We start from the raw sequence: 23,674 nt of genomic DNA on the forward strand, positions 1-23,674 counted from the left end.
AGGTCCACACTTGGGTACAGCCCCATATTACTAAACTTCTCGATTTCTGGTATTTTTAAGTTTTTTTTTTATCTAAATTTAGTGTTCCTAGTATCTACTTAGGGTTGATAGTAGGTAAACAATTTCTCTATCAACAATTGAAGACATAGGTCCACATTTTGAAATATCCTCCATATTTTAACCGACTTCAGGTATTATGACGTTTGTATCTACATTTTCGTCCCAGATTTATTGTAATTGATAATTAAGATTCTCATCGGACAGAAAACTTCATCAGACATATTTTGGCAATTTTGTAAGAGAAAGAAAACTAATTATTTCATGTTAGTTCTTAATATTTCAAAGTTCGGCTTTTTTACTTTCTTTAATTATTATAGCAAATTTTGAAGATCATTGGGGCGGTCTGAGATAAATTTGTTGCATCCTTGGAGGTTCTTGGCTTTTTGGTCAAGATGTTGGAGATTGACTGATGTTGGAGCCTCCTTGGATTCTCCATAATCAGTAAATGTCCTTCGGCATTCTGCCTTTGAACTTGATTACCGGCTTGTGTTGATATAGGACCAGCTGGAACTGGGATTACTGTCAGTTATGCATTTGAGTTCATACTCCCTTCATGTAGGAGGTAATATCATCTTCCCCTAGTAAATTTGACCTGGGTCACCCTTTTAGAGAATTTTGAGGCTTTCAGACTCAATTTGTCATACATACATATGTATTTAATGTATGTATGTATTTTTTTTTTAACAAATGTTGACATAGTTTCTTAATACAAAAAATGTTTGTTCTTTCCACTATTTCAAAATTATGTTATTTTCCCGCCGAAGAATTAATTTGTTTATTGAAAATATTTAATTACAAAATTTTTTATAAATCTTTCTTAGTGAAATGAGATAAACTAAATTTAAAAAAAACTACATTTCTCCGTTTTTGTTTCCAAAATACGATGAAACGGCCAATAACATTCTTCTTTTACACTTTCCCATTTTAATGATTTTAGCCATAAAAAACACACTCACACACAAGTAATCTCTCACTCCTTATCTAGACGTTTGTTGTCTTTGTAACACTTAAAGCCGAAATTATGACTTCCGATCTGAAAATCCAATTACACTTTAGAAAATGTGTGTACATCCTCAATTTTCCCCCTCTCCACCTCGAGCTACATGTGTTTGTACTTAACAACATCCGGATAGTTGTGGTGGTGATTTGTCAAATAACATCATTACCACATACTTTTAACTCTTTCGATCTTTGTGTTGTTGTTTGGTCTTTCTCTGGCTATCTCTCTCCAAGAATGAAATATTCTAGAGAATTTTTAACACTAAAAGAATTTTGAAAAGAGGAAGAGGAGTTATCACGTTAAAAAAGAAGTAGAAAATCATATATAATGAAGTTAGTTTAGATATGGAGTATGGCTTACCTTAGATGCCATTCGAACACACATACACACACGCACACAAGATGATAAAAAAGCTGCTCCACCTAACTAACCACCTTTCAAACGAACGATTCACTGGAATGTCAATCCATGTGATATGAACTTCCGCCTTATTTCCGCTTAAGAATTTCAGAAAGAAAGCTAACACACATTGAGAAGATAAAGCAACCAACATAAAATGTTGTTGGGGATGTGTAAAGAAAGCAACAAGTGTTTGGATGCTGGGATGGATAGATCGTAGCACATGTACGAGTATGACCCCAGTAGGAAATGTGGTGTTGAATGACAGTGTAATTAAGAGTGGGATTCTTGAAATGTGGCAAAATTGCTTTGTCAATGTGAAACTACGTGTTCCAAAGCAAAAATACTGAGAAAATGTAAACCAAAGTTTGTCGATTGGAAGTGTCCCAACCAATATCAAAAGTTTATATTCCTACAAAGCTAGCTAAACTAGAAAGGTACCTCTCCAGACCGTCGAGTACACAAAATCAATATTTTACACGTTAGTAAAGTGTTGGCAGATTCATGCATATTATGAACACTGTTCCTAAAACGATAAATATTGATCAACCTTGAGGGAAAGTTAAAAACACGTAGGAAAATGCATTATTAGAAATTGAATAATTCGAATTTTGCCATTTTATATATAGTCTTCTGGTGCTGCCCCGATCTACACAATTTCTGTTTGTCCTGAATCCATTTTTTTCATCTCTCATGATGTTTTCTCATTGCCTTTAAAGTCTTTCTAAACTAAAATACTTTCAAGTTCTTTGTATATAATTTACGCCTTCCAAATCCGCAAGGGACTCAACGGAAGCATGTTGATAATCACCATTTTTATGCCTAACCCATGTCTGAGTTCATATCCCTACAATGCTGGCTATAATAGAAAAGAAAGTAAAAACAAATAAAGAAGTGTTAAGTTAGACCGGCAATCATCGACAAAGCTAACATCAACGGGAGAACCAACGGCAGCCCCTAGTTGCTGGTCGAAACCAATCTTCGGAGTGTCATTGTTTTCTGTAATGGTAAATCAGGGTGACAGTCACTTCGGCAGCGCCTTCCTTAAAAATGGCGTCAAGGCCATTAACTCTCATAACTAGAAATTGCGAGATATCCTTGGTCAGGCTGATAATGACCTTGGTTAAGATTGGGAAGGGACTAATATTGCTGTGATCTCTGTATCTGAAACAATCCAGAAAGGTGTTACCAGCGTGGGTTCCCCCACCTACCGTGGACAAGGGGATCTATTGACGAAGGAGTCTGCTTTTAGGCTCGACTCAAGCTCGACTAAAAAAGTCAAGTTACCTGAGAAGGTAGCTACTTCCAAGGACTCAAAAAAATCTTACCCAAACCGTCCCAAAGATGTCCGCTGCCATCCTTCGAGTGTCAATCATTGACAGAGATGAACCTGAACCTGGAGAATCAGCGACAATCACTGCTTGCTAGTGCAAACCGGTTTTCGGAGTGCCATTATATCTGTAATTGTAAATCAGAGTGACTGCCAGTTCGGTAGCGCCTTTCTTCAAAAGGGCGTCATATCTGAAACACCATCCAGATCTCCTTACATCTGACTATAATATTATTAGTCCAACCTCTTAAATGAAAAACGGAGGAGTATTTAAGGGATCCCGGTTTAGTCTAAAAGTCAGTTAGGGGAGGGAAGCGGCAAGTAAGCCGCTGCCGCCAAACTGCTATTGTCTCTCTCGAATTCAGAAGTAGACATTGCTTTAGTTGAGAAGCCATATATGTATCTACGAGAATATCATGTTCAAAGGTCTACATTTACTTTAGGGTAAAAGGACATATGACAGTGAGTTTTTTGGCATACACAATGAGGGAAATCAAAGACTTCAGTGAAGTAAACAAGTGACAGATGAGATCAAAAAAGCGTGATATACAAAATTGGATAGACAATTGAAAGGTCTAGAGAGGTGCAAATTTTCTCTTAGTTTTATTTATGTCAGAATTTTTCTGTGTGCGACCAAAGGTGACATTTATTGATACACGATACAATTCAGAGTTAAATAGGAAAAAATCTTCCCGAACAGTTCTGTATCCGACTAGTTTTCAAATTACGAAACAGAAACAAACAACAAAAGTTTCAGTACAAACCAACTAGCGGTTTAAACAGAACGGCACGGTGTGCCTGAACCAATCTTAAACGAAATGTGCTTAGACCTGGGAAATTTTTGCGGATTCTGAAACCACAATGTTCAGAGACGAGAAAGATAAAAAGCCAAAAAATCGTCGGAGGGATTTTAAAATAAACAGCGGCCAAAGTTCAAATTTTTAGGGCTTTTTTATGTTTTTACGATTTTGCAAGTACTATTGAACGGATTTAAAAATAAATCGCTGTCAAAGTTCACATTTTTAGGTTTATTTTAGGTTTTCAGGAATTGCTTGGAAGCGGCAAGTCGCTTCGAAATGGGACTAAAGAAAATGTTGTAGCAGTGAAAATCCTATACAACATTTTCTTTAGTCCTATTTCAATAGGACTTGCCGTTTCCAAGCAAAATCCTGAAAACATAAAATAAACCTAAAACTGTGACCTTTGACCGCGATTTATTTAAAAATCCGTTCAGCGACTTTTTTGTTTTTGTATTTTTCTCATCTATGAACATTGCTGTTTCAGAATCCGCAAAAACTTGCCAGTTGTAGGCGGTTTCATTTAAAGTTAGTTAAGGTGCACCCTTCATGACATTGTTTTATAAGGAGACGATAGAGTCAGTGCATTGTCCCAATTTGAACTTCTATATCTCAAAATTGGTAAACCCTAGGAAAAAGTCATTATGGGCAATCTTGTAGAGAATTTTTAATGATACAACATTTTTTCTAATGCCATTTCTATAGGGCAGTTTCGGAGCAAAATCGTGAAAACATAATAAAGCCCTAAAAATTTGAACTTTGACCGCGATTTATTTGAAAACCCTCCGGCGATTTTTTTTCGTTTTGCGATTTTTCTCATCTGTGAACATTGTAGTTTCCGAATCCGTAAGCACGTTTCATTTAAAGTTAGTTAAGGCGCACCGTGACGGAAGACCCTGCATTCAATTTAAAACTTACGTGAAGATGGTTACCTTAAAACATTTGCCAGTTAAAGTAACATAAAATACCGAGGTTCTTGGAAGTCTAACCCAAATTCGGCACAAAGTTCTCCTACAGCACCCAAAGTTACCCGCCTAATGTGTAACATTTTTACAAGAAGGTATCCAAATTCTCGAATATAAATATGTAATGAAAATCTATCCATCCCCAATCTATATTGTCCGTATGGCTGGCTGAAAGTAGTACTTATGTGTGTGTGTGTTTCTTGAATTTATATCCATTCATCCGTTTTGTAGTTGCCATTGTTAAATTTAATACCCCATAATTGGCTAAAACAAGTTGGTTAGTTTGTTTCTCACACATCGTTGTTTGTTTGGTTACAAAGACAAAAAATTCATTCATAAATTTACTAAAACAAAAAAAAACATACAACTGCACTGCCATTAAAAGTTGTCTTCTATGAAGCAATTTTGCAAAAACAAGTTGTTTAGGTATGTGTGTTTGTATGTCTGTGTGACAAAGTTTTTTTCTATACATGTCAATCACTGTTGGTTCATTCATGAAATCGAGAGCTATTGCTTTTGCCAATTGATTAGCTATGAAAAACCTAAACTAAGTTGACATTTTTTATAGATGGTTTTTTGTTTGCTTGTTTTTTTTTGTGGTTTCAAGAGACGGAGAAAGAAAAAAAAAACAATACATCAATTAAACAAAACCAATATGACCACAAAATTGTTTTAAGGTAGGGCTTCATTTATCATCACCAACCACAGGGTTTGGTATTTGGAAGCCTTATATGTTAAAATGAGTAAAATTCCCAAACAATTTTCGATTTTTTGTTGTTAGGCTTGCAATGCACTCCCCTTAAACGAAAACATTAAATTTGCTAAGCATCGACCACAGGTATGAACGAGTTAGTAGATTAATTATAGTCCGCCTTTTGGTTCATTCAAGCATTTTTCTACAATCACTTGCCACTTGCCTCCATTGTTGGCACTTTAGTAGGCCCCAACTTACTTTTTGTTATTTTTCATTCAATACTGTGCAGTTGTTTTAAATTTCATTCATTTTACCCTCAATACGCACTCATTCATTCATCCATACGTTGTAGTGCAAAGCAATTGTTACGTTCATTGATACCTTTCCTCTCGGGCTGCAATCATTCAGTTATTCATTCGTTCAACAACATGCCACCAGTTGTACTCTGTACTCCGGCCATTGGTAGTGTGTACGACATATTCGCCTATGTTGCCTTATTTGGTAAATCAAGTTTAACCACTTTTTTGAAAATGGCAACATCTGCCCGATATTGGCGCATTTTAATGCTGTTGCAATATCTTAGCTTGGTGGTGGTTAGTAGTTGGTTGTACATTGCCAACCGTTTATTTACTCATTTAAGATTCCAAACGTAGCTAACATTTTGTTTTTGTAGTTCAAGCCTATCCAATGAATGGCAGCAGCAAATGCACTTAACAACGACGGACCGGCCGATCGACAGACAGGCAACTAACTGCACAAACATACATAGCACTGGGGAATCAGCAATGGACGGCGACAACCACAATCGATTGTTAAAAACGCTGTTGCTCCATGACTTTTTAGGTATTCAGATAAAGTGAAAAATCGAATGTGTGTGTGGGATGGATGGCCTAATCAGCATTCTTGGAAATATTGGGAGTTTTATAAGCGTTAAAAACCGCTTTAATTTCGGCGGTGTCTAACTTTTTATCTAAATAATAGTTAATTTGTTCACTTACGAAAGTACCAAAATAATTTATGGTGGGAATGTCACCACTGGGAACCCTAAATGTCAAATTTGACAGAAAATATGGAAAAAAAACTTTAAAATATATGAAATTGGATGATCCATATATTTGGTGTAGATGTGTTTTGACTCACGAGCGTTGCCACATAAAACCAAAGAGTGCACGCTGAAAAATGTATGTTAGAAATATGTTTGGATCCAAACAAATATTTGTTTGGGACTGATTGCAAACAAATATATGTTTGGATCCAAACATAATTAGTTTGTAATTAATTATTTGAATTAATCGAGCTAACATGGCCTAAGGAATTTGTATTGAAAAATGAATTCTAGCGAATTACCACACACTCAACCACTATGCTACGATCGTTTCGCTGGTTGTTTAAGCCAACTCATCAGGCATATTTTGAATGTAAATGGCTAGAAGACAAAGGCTGATTTTGATAACTTCTATTTGTACAACCATTTTTACACATTTGTAGATATGAAGTATTTTTTTATATCAAGTCACCCTAGTGTCTTGTCTAGGAATCATTTTCTCAATACATACACATGTACAATCGAAGGGGAGTTTCCTTCATGAATTGTAATGCCCTCCATTTCGGAAGTTTTTGTTGATATCATATCAAGAAGTGTTGACCCAAACATGTGTTATGTTTGGGACTGATTGCAAACATATATATGTTTGCTGCAAAATATGTTTGGGACCTATGTTAGAGGGGCGTTTTTTTTCCTCCGTGTGGAGAGTAAACTTCTTGTAAAACTCGTACTCTTCGAGTTCTCCCATTCGCGAGTACTTTCACTCGCGAGTAACACCGAGATAATCGTAACTCTGGTGTCGACAGGGTTTTTGTGCTTTTGGGCTATTATCACAGGAAGTATGTATTTTCTCCCCATAATTTTTTCAAAATAACTCAAGGCATGTCCTTAAATTTGTGTGGGAGGTACCCGAAGAAGTGGACAGATATATTTTATATGCACGCAGAAAAATATATGTTAGAAATATGTTTGGATCCAAATAAATATTTGTTTGGGACCGATTGCAAACAAATATATGTTTGGATCCAAACATAATTTGTCTGTGTCCAAACAAATATATGTTTACAACATTTTGTAACATATCTCAATTTTATATGTTCGGGTACCAACATATTTTTTATGGGTGGAGAGGATTTTTGTCAAAGAGAGTAACAACAAGGCTCTCGCAGCTGCGGAATGCTGCTTTCTAATAAAGAGCTGTGTGCATGGTGTAATAGGAGACGCAGACGTTTTGTGATGTGTATGCGTAAAACACGTGTGTTTCGTGCTTTGTTTTTGTTAACCAATGTAGCAAGCGAAGAGGAAAATAAAATAATTTGTTTGCATCCAAACATATAATTTGTTTGCAGCCAAATATATATTTGTTTGGGTTTGCTTGCAAACAAATATGTTTGGGACATATGTTACAGAGGCCTTTTTTCCTGTGTGTGCGAACATAATCCATGTCTTGAAGAAATATTACGATGTGCAAAGTTTATACCAAATCGGTAACCAGAGAGTTATCGTACGCACCATTTTAACAAACAATTTTGAACATTTGTGGGAAGATATCCGAAGGAGGAGTGCATTGATGTGGCCAGCTTATTGCGAGGTACACAGTTTGGACCAAATCGATTGATCCGGTTTAATTGATTGAAACGGTGTCGACAACCATTACTTCGGTGACCATTACATGTTTGATCGTAAAAAGCATTAGCCTCGAGAATGAAGGAATAACAATTTGATAACACAACAAGTGTTATGTGCTACCCTTCGCGATGAATTTATATTTCTACAATGCCAATCTCTGTCGTTGTAATATAATTTTATAAAATCTAGTAAATATGTATTTATCTTAACAAAAACTAAAAATAAAGATAACTATATTAATTGAGTGAACTTGTGGAAATATATCCTGTACAATGTGGTTGGAAACATTTCCTTAAAAAGTTATCGCGATCAATGATTTGCAACCGTTCGTTATGTCGCTGAAGATATAATTACTCTCAGGTCAAAGAATTCAAACAATACACATGGACCAAATCTAATTTGTATGTATTGGTTATACTTCCCCCCACTTTAGTTGTCACATACATATGTACATATCTCCCAAGTTCTCTATTCTACGGATATACAACAACCGCTTTTAGCCATATATCCTACCACAACATTTTTCATTGAAGACAAAAAAAAAAAGAAAAAAAGAAGCAGCAGATTTAAGTTCCGATTTATACAACCTTACCAGACAATAAAATAAAGCGTAAGCGTTTAAAATGTATTGCTGATGTTGTTGTTACTGCTGTTGTTGTGGTCGTTCTACTACATCATGCTGCATATGGCAGAATCTACTGGAAAAAATGAGTAAACCCCAAAAGAAAAAACCCAAGTAAGAAAGAAGACACAAAGCTATGTTTGTTATCAATGAATTGCTTTTTTCCGTTGAGGATGTGGCAAGATCATTAATTGTGACGATCAACAGGCGATTTGTGGTTGGTTATAGACGACGTCAGACGTGTTTGGCCGATGGCAACACCACTGTCGGCAGCAGCAGCAGCTGTAGTTGTTACTGGAATTTTGTTGAGATTGTTTTTCTTTTGGTATGGTTGGCATTCGTTGCAGCATGGCCAGCAACAGCAAAAACTGATAATGTTTTGTTTTTTATTCTTCTTCTTTGGGTTTTAACGACAAACAACAACAACAGCATCAATGGTTGTTGGTAGACTTTGGTGGCAGTATTGATTTTTATTTGCCTAAAATACAGTGGATTAAACAGCCAACAATTCGTATATAAACAAATTTGTATGATTTTATACTCTAAACACGAAATGCTAGCCCACTGTGCAACATACAACATTTGCCAATGTGGTGTATGTAAGTATGTGCAAGAGTGTCTTGTACGACAGCACGAGTGCAACTGGCACCAGGGTACATGTAACAGCAATTACTGTAGCCAGTTTTTTCTAGAGATTTGTTGCAATATCTCCATGTTGTTGTTGCTCTATACCTTGGTTCAATTGTACTGATTACACTTTCCTCTTTTAGTTTTGGTCTTTTTGCCATAAAGCCGCAACATCATCGCAGCGTCAGCAGCAGCAGTAAAAGCAACAGCTTTTTCCTGTAGTAGAGCGTTGTAATTTTTATGAATGGGATTTCTTGTTTTGTTGTTGACAAAAGTGGTTATGGTATGTTTCCGTTAAGAACCACTTAAAATGTGGAAACATACAACTACCAAACTTGCAACTGCATCTTACCAACTGGCAGCAGCAGTAACAACAACAAGAAAATAATGTCAAACATAACTTGGTGTAGTTATTTTTCAGTATGACCAAAGCAATCTGGTCTTTTGCGAGTTGTTTTGTTTCTTTTTGTGAATTTGCTTTGGTCTTGTTGTGTATGGATGATAAAGGAAGAAATTTTCAAGATGCGGAAATGAATTGATGCACCACAATACATTTACAAGTGGTCTAAATCTAGGCTTCACACAAACTTTAAATAGAGAAGAGAAATATACAAGATTTTGAGTTCATTTGGACCTGAGAGAGGAAGGTAAATAGCGAAAATGGTAAATAGCGAAATAAAGTAAATCAAAAACCAATTCTTGAAAAAGTGTCCGATTTCATTCAGAATTCCCCATATACTTTATAGGGTCGTAAATAATTATTTCAGTGCGTTACTAACAGAAAAAATAGACTTAATATTCTACCCATACTGAACATCCCTGTAGGATCTGGCGAAAGACTTCTCTCATATAAATGCTATATTTACCCATTGAAACGAATCTATAAACGGGATAGGGTGGTTAGGATGTATGGATACAGACAGGAACGGTCGCAATGGCCCACAATATAGCCTCCTTATAGCGGATTTTCTCTTTTTCCACTAATTTTTCGTTCGCAGAAGCTACATAGAGAATTTCGACTATATATGTGCCATTGATTTTGAACCAATGCACAGTGTCCGATTTTCCAAAAAACCTGGCCAAAAATCGAAAAAAAATTTATCAATTTACATTAAGAAGGGTCAGATATTGTTTATAGGATCCCAGTGCGTGTAGTTATGAAAAAATATATACATTTCTTGTTTAATAAGTGGGTATAAAAGCAGGTCGAAGTGACCCTATTTGGATTTTTTTTTTTTTCAATATTTATGTTGTTTATAAATCTACGATAATATGCAAAATAAACAACGGTTATTAAATATTTTCTTTTTGTAATTGTAATGAAAGGTATGTGAAACGTATTTAAGATGTTCAGTGTCGCCAATGAATTGTGCGTTCTTTAATAATTGATGTCCGCACTTGTTTATTTTTTTTCAAGATCAATTTTCAAAATAAATTATGAAACTAGTTGTGAGTAAGATCGAGTTGGGCCGCGTAATTTATCATTTTATAAAAAAGGAAGGGTTTTTTACCAATTTCCATCGAAATATCCTGCACATATTTGCACTTTTCGTTTTTATGTGATATTTTGTCTTGCAGGTACATACAGATTTTCTTTCATTCAGAATGTCAGAATATAGTATAGGGTCACTTTCTGGCGTTTGGGCATAATTTAGAGTTTTGATATATTTTAAGACCTATAGTAAAATTTTATGGCGAACAAATTTCTAGAATATTTTGGTCTGATCCGACCACATTTTATAGGATATTTTAATGATTTGTGGAAAAAAGGGACCAAAAGGACCCCTTTTATGACTCGCACGAGGGTTAATTTTTTTAAGACAAATATTCCTCGCATTCTTGTCAGTAAAGTTGCCAAAGACATTATACACCTAAAGTGCAAGGATTCCAAGTGATCTTAACTCAAATATTTCCAAAACTGTAGAAATTGTGGAAGCTTGCACCCCTATTTTAGTTTCTTGGTTTTTTGGCAAAATTGATACCGATATTTCCTTGGCATGTAATGCAAATAGAGATTTCATTTCTATGGTGACTTATAGTGAAATTTAGCTGAGAACATGTTTGTCTTTGACACCATTCTTCTAAAATGATGCTTTGTATGACAATTTTGCCAAAACTTTGATGAAGTACGACATTAACCCTAAAATGTTTTTCTAATTTGCATATTTCTGGAGTTAAGGTAAGATATAGAGTTTTGGTGTATTCTAGGACCTATAGAACCTATAAAAATTGATGGCGAAGAAATTTGTAGAATATTTTGATCCGATAAGATCACATTTTATAGGAGGAGGGACCAAAAAGACCCCTTAAATGACCGCCTGAGGGTTAAATAATATCAAAAATGTAATCAGCGGCCCGAAAAACATAAGAACCAAAGGTTAGGTCAAAATCCATTCATTTTTAGAGTTTTGGCCAGGTTTTTCGGAAAATCGGACACTGTGCAATGTAGAGTTTCATTGAGTAAATGAAAAAGTTTTATTAAATAACAATAATGAGTTTCTTCATTATTCCAATGAAACTCTTCATTAATGCAATGAAGTCTTACTTTGGTTCAAAATCAAAAAAAAAATTTCATTGATACAACGTATTTTTCTTTCAGCGATGAGACAGTACAACCTGGTAGCCTCAAGGTCTTCAATATTTTAAATTTTATATTAATTCACAATTTTATTACAAATACATCTATCAACAGAACATCAGAACAATAAATTGAATCTTAAATGTTGGCTAAATATTTTATGTGTGTATATCTTGTTCGATTAGAATTAAATCACATTTGCATTCTATTTTATATTTTAACACACCTAGCAACCCTATACTAAGGCTGGGCTATAGCTTTCTATTATTTATTGAAACATTTTTTTTTTTGTTCAAATAAACACAGGAATATAACACCAACAAGAGCAGGGAAATAGTTTCTCATGCTTAAAAGCGTTAAACATTAAGTTCCGGTATTTAAATTCATGTCTAAACAAATGATTTGGAAACATAAACAAATTGTTTTTTTTTTTGTAGGCAGCGTGTAGTTTTTTCGCTTTTATTTTTTTAGTATGGAATTTTTTCTTCGTCTTCGACTTGATGATATTATAAAGAATACGTGTGGAGTAGTATAGTATTCTTCTCCCCCTTTTACAATATCATCATCATCATCATTACTCACCGCCATGGAGATGAATGGACGGATGAATGAATGAAAGAATGTATGAATGAATGAATTAATGGTGCGAGTAACTGAATATATGAATGAAATAGTAAAATGCGATCGTACAACAAAACAATAACAATGGCAAAAGTAATAACAAAAACAACAACACCATGAAGAACAGCACAATATTGCTGTTGTTGTATATTTAGCGGGGGGCTTGGGGGGTTTTCGTCGTCGTCGATTTTTATGAATGAATAAAATGCTTGGTTGGTTTGTATATTGACCGTATACGTATTGCTAGGTTTGGACTAAGAAAACGGGCCAAGAAATGGTAACATGGCAAAAGTTTAAATGATGAAATGTGTGTAGAATATACAATGGATGAATGAATGAATCGAATGAATGTATGGCATGCAATAAATAATAAATAAATAACAATAAAATACCATTATTGTTTATACATAAAAGTCATGAGTGTGTATGTGTGTGTTTTAAATGATTCTAATTATGTGTGAAATAGTTGACCAGAAGAGTGTGTGAAAGGTGGGTTACATATACATACATATGTATCAGGTAATTTGTAATTATTTCCCCTAAAAGAAAATGTTCTTTAGGTAAATGTCAAAAATTGTATTGAAATAATTGCTGATGTTCTAGGCACTAGGAGTTTTTAATCTTTTTCCACTTGCCAACACCATTGTCTATTCCAGAAATCCAAGCATTTTTATTTTTGCCCTATTAAATCGAGAATCTTAATTTGTATACCGAATAATAGTTCTAACAAATATTAAGGGTGTTAAGTTCGGTCGGGTCGATTTTTTTGTACCCTTAACCATAAATTATATTGAAATTAGATTTCAACCACTTCGGTGGAATAGGCTAGATAAAACCTTCAGAATACCCCAAAAATTTAAAGGCAAAATTTTATTCTATATCAAGACATTTCGGTTCAAAAAACTTTAAAAGCTTCTAAATACCGAACATCGGGAGTGACCGTTCTATGGGGGCTATGTCAAAAAGTGAACCTTTACCGACAATTCTCTGGACGAATATTTTATACCCCCGAATTTCAGCCATTTCAGTTGATTAATGTAGCTAAAACCTTCAAAATTCTCAAAATCTGGAGGTACCGCTCTATGGGGCTATATCCAAACGTGGACCCATGTCGAAAATTATCTGCAGGATTGACAAAGACTTAATACCAAATTTTACTCATTTTGGCAAGATAATGAGGCGAAGGCCTTGAAAGTTCCGAAACTCGGGAGGTACCGCTCTATTATCACTATATCACACTATATCAAAACGTGGACCTCTACTGACAAATTTGTGAGAAAAGAAATTGTACCCCCTATGACTTCGGTGCAAAATTTCAGCCATTTCGGTGCGATAATGAGAAAAAACCCTTCAAAATACTGAAAATCTGTAGTTAGCGTTCTATGGCGTCTATATCTAAACTTGGAATTTACCTACAACTTCCTGGAAGAAAGTTTTGCAGCCCCAACGAGGACTTAATACTACTTTCAGCCACTTCGGTGCGATAATGAAGCTAGAACCTTTAAAATATCGAAAATCGCAAGAGGGATATATCAAAAAGTGGATCGACATAAATTATTTTCAATACCTAACATCGTAGGTGTAATAGAAATTAAATATTGCAAACTGTATCTTGATTTCAATAGACGGACAAAGACTTCGAATTTCATCCTTATCAAGAATATATGCATATGGGGATTTCTGAGTGACATCGGATACTTTTTCAAAATGAGGTTTTTGATTTCCTTTATTTTTTTGCTGTGGTGATGCTACTCATCACCAAAACATTTCAGTATATTTTATAATGGTTCATTTTAAAGTACAGGTAGAATACAATATGTTGCAAAAAAATTTGAGTCGATCGGACAAAAATTAGCTGAGAGAGATATGAGCGTTAGAAAGAGAAAATCCATTTGTATGTAACATCGAAGTTTTAAACGCGGTTTTTTCGAAATGGCATTCTTGAATGCGGTGCCCACTGTAGCTCGAAAACAGATGATTCGATCTTCATATGTTCCTGTGGGATTATTACACATATAAAAAGCGTGAACTTAATGATCCGACAAAAATATATGTTGATCAGTTTAATCGTTTTCGAGCTACAGTGGGCCCGCAAACTGCTTTAGTAAAAACAGTGTTTCGTAGACGACCATTTGCCAGAACACTGTGCAAAGTAGCTCAAAGTGTGATCTATCAGATGAAACTCTTCTTAAAGATTTGGTGGATTTCTTGTAAAAAAATCCCATCCATTCGAAACCCACCAAAAAAGGACTTACAATTTTTGTAATTGATTGTAATTTAATACAAAATAATTTCAAGAAAATCGAAGAGTACAATCATTATTAAAAATTGATTTTAAATATTAAATAGCGAAAATTGCATTCAAGCATCTATATTTTTATTAAATAGCTGATAAAACAACCAAACATACAAAAACGATTTTTTCAAACTGGACCAGTATTAAAGAAGAAGTTAGAAGTTTACAGAATTCGACTTTTTCAAGGCTCGAACCGTTAGTAAAAAAAATCTGAAAATACACTAAAATGTTTTGCTAATGAGCAGCATCACCACAGCAAACAATAAAGGAAATCAAAAACCTCATTTTAAAAAAGTGTTTGATTCCACTCAGAAATCCCCATATACTTTATAGGGTCTCCGACCAATACTTCGGCATATGAAAAAAAAAAATTATTTTATTTTTTTTTTTATTTTTGTACCCTAGATGAAAATGTGCCTCATAGGAATAATGGAGTTGAACCCCACAGATGTTTGGACGAAATTCGTTTCAGACAAATTTGGATTGATTTAGCAGCGAAAAGATCAAACGATTTGCTCTAAAATTGCGCCCTTTAAATTTTTAATATTTCTGCCAGACATAGATCAAGTTAAAGTTGGTCTAGTATGTCGGTCCTCTCCAAAAATTGTGCACACGATAACTCTCGTATGTAGTATTTCTTCCAGGCATAGATCCAGTTCGTTGCGATACCCCTGTCACCATAACTCTCGAGCGAATCAAACCGATTTGTTTCAAAATTTGTTCCACTTAATATTTCTTCCAGGCATAGATCTGGTTCGAATGTGGACTGTATCGGTCCACTCCTTCGGTTACATCTCACACAAAATTTCAAAAATTTTCGCACAACTGCAGTTTAAGGACATGTCACGATTTTTTTTCAAATTTTTGCATCAAACTATCTTTACTGTTCATATTACAACGATAAATTTTTTTTTTCGGGGGAAAGTTCATACGTGAACATGTTTTATGGCACAAAAGCCTTAAAAACACCAACCCCCACACGGTGCGCCTTAACCAACTTTTAATGGAAGGAGCTTACACCAGGGAAGTTTTTGCGGATTCTGAAACTACAATGTTTATAGATGAGAAAAATCAAAAAGCTAACAAAAAATCGCCGTTCATATTTTTGTTTTTGTTTCGGTTTTCGCGGTTTTGCTTGGAAATGGCAAATTCTATGCAAATGGGACTAAAAAATGTAGCAGTGAAAATTCTCTACGGGATTGACCATTATGATATTTTCGTAGGTTTCACCGTTTTGTATCGACTGTATCGCCTCCTTATAAAACAATGTCATACACGGTGCGCCGTAACTAATTTTAAATAAAAGCCGTTTAAACTTGGGACAACAGCAAAATAAATCAATAGTGGATTTTTTACGAAATCATTGTACAGGTTGCATTTATTCTCCAATCGAATTGAAAATTCCTACGACATTTTGTAAAATTGGGACACCCCATGGTACATTCTTCGCTTTAAAATAACCACTTTAACTTATTAGTGTCTCATTTACAAAATTATTTTCTACTAAATAATTAATTACAATGACAAATTGTTGTTTATAACATTGTAACTATAAATTATCATTAATCACCATCCACCCCCCACTCCCCCCGCATGATGTCACATTTTGGTGATTATTTGTAATTTAAAACAAACAGAAAACAACTACTTATTATGTTCTATTTTAAACCAATTAATAATATAATAACCTAACATTTATTACATCAATAGCTCTGTTCCTTAACGTGCAAGAATCTTCAAGTTTTACCACTTTTTACTCGAAAAGCGTTCCTTTACTTTAGAGACCATACAATTCATATGGTAGCAGTTTACAACTTCTACTACTTTTGCCGGTTTTACCATTTTCAAAAGTAAAGGAACAGGCCAAATATTTGTACATACTATGTAAGTACATTTGTAAGGGGCAGGGGGTGGTGTGGTGGGATTTTCGTCTGGTGACTTTGTTGTTTTTGTTCGTCACAGAACTTCTCATTTGGCTAATAGTTTTCATTTGAAAAAGATCAAAGTTTAACATGATGTTTCATAGTTTTTATTGATCTTTATTGGTGCTTCCATAGAATTTACAATTACCCAACAACATTACCATGATGATGTTGTTGTTGTGGGGTTTTTAAAGATGCCGACGTAAAGACCACCAAATATGTTTGCTCCCATATAAGACTTAGCAAAAAAGGGAACGATGAAATAAATGATAATTTCTTCTTCTTTAATTCCATTGAAATTACAACAATGACGGAAACACCATCTTCAACACCACAAACGTTTTCGACACCCCTTTCGGATGTGTTGTGTGTCGGTGTGTGTTTTCAAAAACTTGAGAAACAAGTGGAGAAATAAGTAGAAGGCAAAAAAGAAAAAAATTCTTACAAACCAACAGAAAAAAAGTTAATTTAAAATTTGCCGTTGTATTTGACACAAGATTATTATCACTTCCGTTATAATTAAATTGATCTTTCACTTAACCTTGGCATCAGTCATTTCTACACAAACAATTTACAACACAAACAACGCATACAGCCACCATAATGGGGGCCCCCTTGTCAGCAAACGTACAAATCCAACATCACCAACATTTATCCAGTCAAAAGAACAAACTGTCAAATGGAGCGAGCAGCAAGCAGAACGACTCCAAGGAGTGAAATATAAGTGCATCAGCCATTACAACAATAACACTTTGGGGTTAATCTTAAATGTTAACTAACTAAGGCGGCTGATACTGGCTGGTGCTGCTCTCTTTGTCGAAGCTAAGACTGATGTGGAATTATTTGCGGTTATGCCAAGATGTAGAAGAAGAACACTTCTTCTCATTGCATCTGGCAGCATCTGTCATTCATTCATCCATCCATTTAAAGATATTTGCCATGGTTTCAGTTGTAATTGTAGTAAATGAAAATAAAAAAGACGAAAAACAATTTCATCTTTCATTGCAAAGAGATGTTAACACTTGTAAAGTGTAATGAGTTGATGAAATCTATACAAACACACACAAATTTAGGTGGCAACACCTTTAAAATTTGAAGGGAGTAATTTGTAGTGGGAATTATAAAGGAATCTTTATAATAATATTTAAAATTTTTAAATACATAATACCATATACTTAAATATCAAACTTCATGTTAGGAATTATAACGTAAATCACGGTGCGTCTGAGCCAACTTTAAATGGAAGGTGCTTAAACTTGGGAAGTTTTTGCGGATTCTAAAACCACAATTTCATAGATGAAAAAATCAAAAAACAAAAAAATAAAATCGCTGGAGCGATTTTTAAATAAAGTTAACTTTTTCAGGGATTTATTTAGGTTCTCACGATTTTGTAATATTTTGCACATATTACCTAGAACCAACCCTACACGCATAAAAATATATGTTAGAAATATGTTTGGATCCAAACAAATATATGTTTTGGTGTGGTTGTTAACAAATATATGTTTGGATCCAAACATATTATGTTTGGGTTTTCTTACAGAAATGGTGATTTTTAGTACATTAAATGCCCAATACAATTTAAATTTTATAATTGAATCAAAAAGGTGAATGGAAATATTTTATTGGACAAGGAAAATCGCATTTGAGGAGAATGTGTTTTATTTTACAACTAACGAAAAGCGTTCGACGATGTTACTATATTAAATAATAGTTTTTATTAATTTTTTTCTTTCTAAAAGTGACACTATGGGCCATTATTATTTGTGTTCTTTTACTATCTGATGGATTTGAAAACGCAAAATAAACCAATTTGGAGGCATTAAAAATATATTTTTTACATTGAAAGTTAATGCGAAGAAGCTCCTCCTTGAAATTCAATAATCACTTTAACTTTAAGTTAACCGGAACGCTATAAATCTGTTAAATCCTAACTATTACAAAAGAAGACTTATAATAATGGGGGTATTTCTTTTATATGCAATTTTGTATGTATCTACGCGTCTGTTGTTGCTTTTGTATTTCGTATTTATATAGATTTCAATAAAAGAAAAACCACCGCCATTTATAAATGTGTGTATGTCGGAGTAAGGCAATGGGTCTACCGTGAGGTTAAATTTACTCTCGTTCACCACCAGTTAGAGTCTACGCAGGTTGTTACGTCACGGGGGACGCATTGCCTTACTCTGGTGTATGTGTGTGTGTTTTTGGGGATTTTGGGCATGTATTTACATTTCATCTGAACAAATATTTGTTTGCAAACATAACAAAAATATGTTTGGAACATATGTTAGAGAGGCAATTTTTTCCTCCATGTATATTGGACTTTAACACCAATATTGATCCTCATGAAAAATTGTACAATACTTGTTTCAGCGATGTGGTCCATGCGTTAATGATCCGTCACTCATTAATCCTCTAACTTCTCATATAAAAATTTCCATTATTTTAATGATCTGACCAGCCCATCCATCACAAACTAAAGGTTTCGCCTTCTCTTAGAATTGAAGGCAAATTTCCAATAAAAATTTTCTTCTTTTGGGACAAACATTGCGATTACCGTTTAATGAATGACTCAATGAAAGATGGCCCCCACCGAACAACTGAAATTAAACTATCAAGCATTCGAGACCAGTCAGCCACCCACCCACTGGCATCGCTTAGCCATTGTTTTTCCATTTCTAACATATTGAAATAATATTTTGAAGCATTGAAATGAAAATATGTCTGGAGTCTATTATTCTCAATTGGTATTGTTTTCTTTGGCATTTTCCATACAAATAATTTAGAGATATTATGAGGCATAACATTTTCTTTTTTGTTGCCTATGTGAGCTAAATATGGTGAACAAAAAAAAATTTGCAAGATATTTTTCAAACAGATCGATTGTCTGCAATTTGGTCTGAACGATCTTTGTCCGCTTTTTTATTTTTGTTTTCTTCTATTAGTTTCTGGTTTTGTTGTTTTTTGCATTTTAGATTAGATTCTAATGATGTTTTTTCTGTTCTGGTTCTATTTATAGCATTAAAACCACATAAGAATCTGTAGAGAATAACAAAAAACATGATTTATTTGTAAGACAACATTCCAAAGGTTGTTTTCAATCGATGTTGTTGTATTATTGTTGTTATGAGTGAAAAAACAACAACGAGCTAAGTGTAAAGTGGAGGACGATTACAGTATGTAACTCTGTGTAAAAGGAGGGTTGCATTCATTATACGAGGGTCTTTGTAAAACATGGGAAATTGAAAGTCTTACATCTCTTTGCTCTATATTGGTTTATTTGAGGTAAAATGCGAGTATAGGTATCAAGAATAAAAGTCAACTCAGGACCACCAATATTATGGCAATACGCAATGATATAAACATACTCTAAGGAAACTATGCCACAACGGATTCCTAAATAGATATTTTAAATACCAAATACCTACAGTAGAAAATATGTTAAAGAGATCAACATTTGTGGTCAAATTAAAAAGAAAACTGTTACGGGTATTACTGCCTAACCTTAACGTGTGTTGTGTTAAATCGTTGGGCGCCAACTCACATTAATTTCCCAATTCCATTAGACTCTTCTGTAAAGTATTACAGTTGATTTTTAACGTTTAGCGTGGGCCGCGTTGCAAAACCCCCAACACAACTGTGGATTACAACTCAACTTAGATATCAATGTGCCAATGCAGTTTTCTGTTGTTGCTATTAAATCCAAGTTGGCGTTGGTGTTAATTTTTTTATACTTTAAAACAAGTTGTAGAAGAAAAGGCAGACGGCGAGAAATGGGAAAAACAAATCATAAAAGTCAGGTGCAAAACATAACACGTTGCATAAAGTTATGTTACGATGCAGGTATGGCAATACCTATAAACAAATAAAATTATGTAAAAAAATAATGGAACAATTTAGCTTTTAAATGCATACATACATATGTAGACAGTTACAAATTAATGAGAGGGAGAGAAACTGACGCCCGTTCTTCATGTTAGAAAATGCGACAAATTGTAAATTGGTTGCGAGATGGAGTCACTTGGCAACCCGTCTCTTGGGTCACAATATCTCCCTATAATTGTTCACTACCCCTGAAAATGCATCCTTTTTGCAATTTAATTGCAATTGACTCGGAGGTAAGATTGTAGATTTTATGAGTGGGAAGAATATTATGGTCGCGGAGGTGCAGGAAACAAAGCTAAAGATCGACTGCGTTGTAATGGTTACAACGTATTGAAGAAGGATCGCTTAGAGACTAGCTTTCCTATTGTACCAGTCTCTTCAATACAGACATATCTCGTTTTAGCCTAGCTCTAATAACCCGTACATGGAATGTATGGGGTTCCTTGACATATACATCCCATCGATAAATAATTATACTTCAGGATATAGGCCCAAAACTAGCCCGGTTTTGGAAGGTCATAACCGACTGGTTTTGGGCGATTTTAATGCTCATCACGAATTGTGACATTCGTTCTTCGGGAATGACCAAACGTGTATAGCGCTGGCTGAACAGATTGATAGCTCTACCTTTAGTACGATCAATGAAGACATCCCTTCCAGAATTAGCGGTAAGTGACAAAGTTCGCCAGACAAAACAATAGCTTCATCTGGCAAATGGCGCGTCATGCGTTAAGATGTCACCTGGCAAGCCCTTTTTTTCTTACTTCAAATCATCTCCCTGTAATTGTCTCTATCGACAAACCGCCAGGCTTTATCTTTCACCTCTGAACGCTGCCCCTTCTGTAGTTCTGGTAGCAGAAAGGCCGGCCTGGGGCATAGTCGCTGCTGCTGCAGCTCTCCATATACATACCTGCTGGCCGAATACCCGATGTGAAACCAAATTTCCCAGCAGAGGCGGCGGGACAAGCCAATGAGCATGATTAGCATCATCCAGCCAACCCAAGTGACCCCAGAGTTAGGGAGCTGACACTGGAAGTTAACAGGTTGGTGGGTATGGATGGCTACATTATCTGAAGAGTTGCATCATGGAAGGTGAATTTAATTGTGGTCATCGGTTTAGCCACTCTCGAAAACTCTGAAGAAGGAAGATAGGTAGGTTTGACGACGTTACGTTGAATGATCCGTAGAGGTTCGCAAGTTTTTTTAATCGACAGTTTATCGAGCACCCTGGGAATGACAGAGTTGCGCCAATCATCGCTTCAAAAAACTGCCTAACCCTTCTGAAGTTAGGTTAACAGAAGGACGTTCTGGGACATCAACACTGCCGCAGCTGCTGCCCATTGACGTGGTGGTCAAATACCCGTAGTGAAACCAAATTTGACAGCAACGGCTGCGGAACTGAAAGTGATGGGCTTTGTCGAACCAACCCCAGACTTAGGTAGCTGTTAGTGGAAGTTGCTGGTCGATGAGCATAAGTGGAACAAATGGCTAGATCATCTAAAGAGTTGGAACATTGGAGTCGAAATAAATAAATTGTGGGCAACTTTTAAGTCACTCTCGAATCCTGGAAAGAAGGAAGAGGTGTGCCAGTTTTTAATAGACAATTTGTCGAGAAAAGAGAAGATTGCTTCGTCGCAGTAAATCTCTTCCTGACGAGGAGAAACCACAGTTTACAAAGGACGATGTTGCCATTAGGAACGCTAAATTATCCTGGGCCCTGAACTAATCTCCATGATAGTGGTGAAACAGCTGGATGGGCAGGAAGTTGATTATCTCACCGAAGTTCTCAACCTGTAGCTAGCCATTCGCATTGAGCCAGAAGTCTGGAAAATGGGAGGAGTGGTTCCGTAAGCAGCACAGCACCAGAACAAGCCGTGCGATACTATCAAGCACTTCGAAGACATTTAGAAGATTACCCTCCGACCAATTTTGATATGTTGGATAATGACTTGTGTGTGGACGCTAGTTGTACGTGAAATTATGGAACAAGAATTCGAACAGGTTGTTCCACAACATGGGGTGATATTTCCGGAACTGTTTGATCTCTACCATTCATGTATTCCACGCACTACAGACAACTAATGTCATATGAGAAAGAATGTATTCGTGTTTCATCGATCTTACAACCTTTTTCCGCTTGAGGAAATTGCAAATATCCGCCACTAAATCTCCAGCCTCTCTGTTGATCAAATTGACTACGGAGCTGAGCACTGAGCTGAATGTTCTGGCCGATGGTAACTGAATTCCGACCACTATCTACGCCAAGATCCTATGGGATCATATTCGACAGTGTATTCGTTCGCGCATGTCACAGCTATCTGCGACAAGTTGGGGGTGCAGATATAGGAACCTTGTTGGCCGCATAGAACGCGATATTTTGATAAGCTATACGGTGTCATGTGATCCGCGAATAGAAGTACAACGCGATGAAAAAATATTTCCTCCCAGAGAATTACAACAGGGTACCTTCTCATCTCTTCATCTTCTGCATGAGGAGACGAAAATTCTTCCCATACTGCAACACAATGGCAGGCTCTCGTTGCAGCACTTTGGCCGACATCCCAGCTTCACGATCGAGCGAGATAGAGGTCCAATGTTACAACCGAGAACCCCTATATAAGCAAGCCTATCAAACTGGTTGGAATAACTTTCACACAGATGCAGTCGCAGGTGCCATAAACAACTATAGTGTGAATGCTTAGTAAAAAAACGTCAGCTGTCACGACAAACCAGAGTAGTAGAGTTGGGCAATGTAGTTCCTGGAGCGGATCGATCATTCCCAAAAGGAATTAGTTCCTTAATATAGTTCCATACTTCCAAATCTTTCCGAGACAGATATAGTTCAACACATCTTACCCTTTCATTGTTCTTTTCGTTCCAAATAGTTCCTGGACCAACGAATATTTCTCCTTCATCATTGTTTCCTTCGTTCTAAATAGTTGCGAAGTCGAAATTTTTTCATGGTTTGGTGTATGAATTGAGAAAAAACAAATAAATTGCGGCGAATAAACAGCAACGAAGAAAGCTCGACGAAGGCGTTAAATTAAAAGAACGAGATGAACGAAAAGAACTATGTGAACTAAAGGAACTATATAAACGCAAGAGCTGGATATAGTTCCAATAGTTCCTTGTCCGGAATAGTTCCTTGGAACAAGTTCGTTCCGGAACCACACAACTCTACAGAGTAGTTTTGGCTCAACT

At 35.5% G+C, this 23,674-nt stretch overlaps 2 protein-coding genes across 9 annotated transcripts in view; one reads left to right on the top strand and one right to left on the bottom strand.

The window, feature by feature from the left end:
* The window catches only part of LOC141402652 (elongation factor-like GTPase 1), a 708,076-nt gene that overhangs the window by 547,148 nt on the left and 137,254 nt on the right, over nt 1–23,674 (top strand). The gene's annotated exons all lie outside the window — the stretch shown is intronic.
* Nucleotides 1–23,674, bottom strand: part of aos (protein argos) — a 66,834-nt gene that overhangs the window by 35,597 nt on the left and 7,563 nt on the right. The gene's annotated exons all lie outside the window — the stretch shown is intronic.

The sequence above is a fragment of the Musca autumnalis genome, unplaced genomic scaffold (assembly GCF_047663935.1).
Source record: "Musca autumnalis isolate F117 unplaced genomic scaffold, ASM4766393v1 scaffold_4, whole genome shotgun sequence".
NCBI classification, from domain to species: Eukaryota; Metazoa; Arthropoda; class Insecta; order Diptera; family Muscidae; genus Musca; species Musca autumnalis.